This window comes from Tursiops truncatus, chromosome X (genome assembly GCF_011762595.2).
Source record: "Tursiops truncatus isolate mTurTru1 chromosome X, mTurTru1.mat.Y, whole genome shotgun sequence".
NCBI lineage: Eukaryota > Metazoa > Chordata > Mammalia > Artiodactyla > Delphinidae > Tursiops > Tursiops truncatus.
This window is the reverse complement of record NC_047055.1, coordinates 69,809,592-69,812,305: the sequence shown is the minus strand read 5'-3', so window position 1 is coordinate 69,812,305 and position 2,714 is coordinate 69,809,592.

Here is a 2,714-nt window from a genome sequence, read left to right as displayed (position 1 = left end):
AATCTTCCCCCATATTGGAGCTCTACTTAGCAAAGTTTTTTCAGGGAACCAATGCACCACAGTGCCAGAGGATGTCTGGGACCAAAGACACTATGTGTTCTCTCGACCTGGGTCATGTTCCCAATACACTGAATGACAACTGCATATGAAATTTTCTCCCGTTTGCCCGTCATGTACACATCCTATTTATGCTGTGAGAAATGACTTTCCTATGCAGTCGAAAAGTTTCATAACATATCGCCTTGAGAAACAGGGAGCATAGCATTGTTTGAACGAACTCGTGGATGGCATGTTGAGAAAAGGGGTGCAACATTTCAAAACATGCTCGGAACAAGCCGGATGAGACCTTGCCAATCCGGAAAGAATTGTGGGTATAACACTGCTTTCCTCTAGCTCATCAGTTGCACGTGCACATCCCATCTAAGGCCAGGCTGGCTGAGCTTTTGCACAAGGCTTTTTTTAGTCCATTGAGAATATGGAACACATAGCTCGGGACAGGATGAAGGCACCTCTGCAAAGGTGCTATCTTCAGGTCTCGAAAATAATTGACTCCTTCCCTTGAACTCCATCACAAAACTCCAAATCCAGAAAGGACAAAAACTTAACATACCTTTCAGCTATCTAGAAGGTCACATGACCATTTCCCAAAAGGGGGACATATTAGCCAGGCCACCAGTAAGGTTTTGCCAAACACGTGGCATCACACACTGCCAGGGCCAGGAGCACATGTCCGTTAGAGATTCGTGAGGTTCGGTTATGTAGATGAAACCACCTGGTGCATGACACTTTCAGTATGGGACCACTCCAGGCATTTTTATCAGCATTCATCACATTGTATCCAGTAACCCAAAATGGATTTCTGCATTCCTTCTAGGAACAACAGTTTCAACATGAACTCTGTTGAGAGGCATGAGCCTCTATTCGCCCATGGGACTTGAAGCCACTTTGTTAGCTTCACTCAGCTTCTAAACACCAAAGAGATGAGTGTCTGAGTTTAGAAGTTTTGAAATTAGTCGCTTCTTGTGGCCCACATGAGGGACAGATTTTGGTCACTAAAGGAACACCCTCAGGAAACCTTGGTTCCAATAACTGACATCAAAAGGATCCTGTTCCTTAGAAAATTCTTCATGGTATGAGGGTGGAGACACCACAGTCTGCCTTGGGTCTAAGGTACCTGCTTGTGTGGATCTTCAAGTCAAAGGCAGGCACCTTTACAAAAATTTGGTGGAGAAGCCTCTGAAAAGACGCAGCTTCTGCCTCTGCCACTAGGCTCAGGGGCGAAGTGTGAATGAAATTTGTGTTCCCAGTGGGACGACCCCCTACAGAGTGAAATTACCATACTTTTGCAGAGGTGGACAAGCAGCCCATGGCCAAGCGCGTTTAAAAGATTTGCATCATATAGGCTTCAGACCGAGCCCTTAGCGTCATTTATGGGAGCTCCTGTGCAAACCGGATACCACAGTTCTTGCAGAGATTACAATATGTTCTACAACCTTGGACTATGTGTTTCCTGCAGGGAAAGCAACATGGTATACCCATGATTCCATGTGGCCCACCTCGTCATGAGCATTTCTGAGCTGGGGAGAAACTCATTTCCCATGCCTTGGCAAAGGCCTCCTTTGCAAAGGACTTGAGGCCACAAAGCCAAGAAGTGTTTGCAGTGTTCCCTCCTGTGATGGGAACAGATTTATGTGAACACAGATCACCTGAAGCCTCACTCAATAAGGACTTCCCGCACGCAAAGAACAAAGAGGAAACCAGGATTTCTTTCTTGCACACAGCAATGAACAAACCCCTGAATTCCATGTAAGAACAGCACCCTGCAGCTTGTTTTGGGGAGGCTTTCTGGTCCGGTCCACTTGACCACTTTTGCCACACTCCATTTCCAAGATGCAAGTAGAAATTATACGTTTTTCACACACAGCGCTCTTCACCGCAGGTGCCACTGCACATGGTAGGGCATCTAGTGTTGAAGGAATCCTCTTGGGGGAAACGCTTACAGACCCATCTGTCTCCTCAGGGCTTGGTAAATCTGCAAGGCTTCTTTGTGATGTGCGTCAACCTGCTTTCTACAGCTATTCTTTTTTATATATATATAATTTTTAAACATCTTTATTAGAGTATAATTGCTTTACAATGGTGTGTCAGTTTCTGCCTTATAACAAAGTGAATCAGGTATACATATACATATGTCCCCATACCTCTACCTTCTTGCATCTCCCTCCCTCCCACCCTCCCTATCCCACCCTTCTAGGTGTTCACAAAGCACCGAGCTGATTTCCCTGTGCTATGTGGCTGCTTCCCACTAGTGATCTATTTTACGTTTGGTAGTGTATATATGTCCATGTCACTCTCTCACTTTGTCCCAGCTTACCCTTCCCCCTCACCGTATCCTCAAGTCCATTCTCTAGTAGGTCTGCATCTTTTTTTTTTTTTTTTTTGCGGTACGTGGGCCTCTTACTGCTGTGGCCTCTCTCGTTGTGGACCACAGGCTCCAGACGCGCAGGCTCAGCGGCCATGGCTCACGGGCCCAGCCGCTCTGCGGCATGTGGGATCCTCCCGGACAGGGGCACGAACCTGTGTCCCCTGCATCGGCAGGTGGACGCTCAACCACTGCACCACCAGGGAAGCCCCAGTAGGTCTGCATCTTTATTCCCATCTTGCCCCTAGGTTCTCCTGACCATTTTATTTTCTTTCTTTCTTTTGTTAGGTTC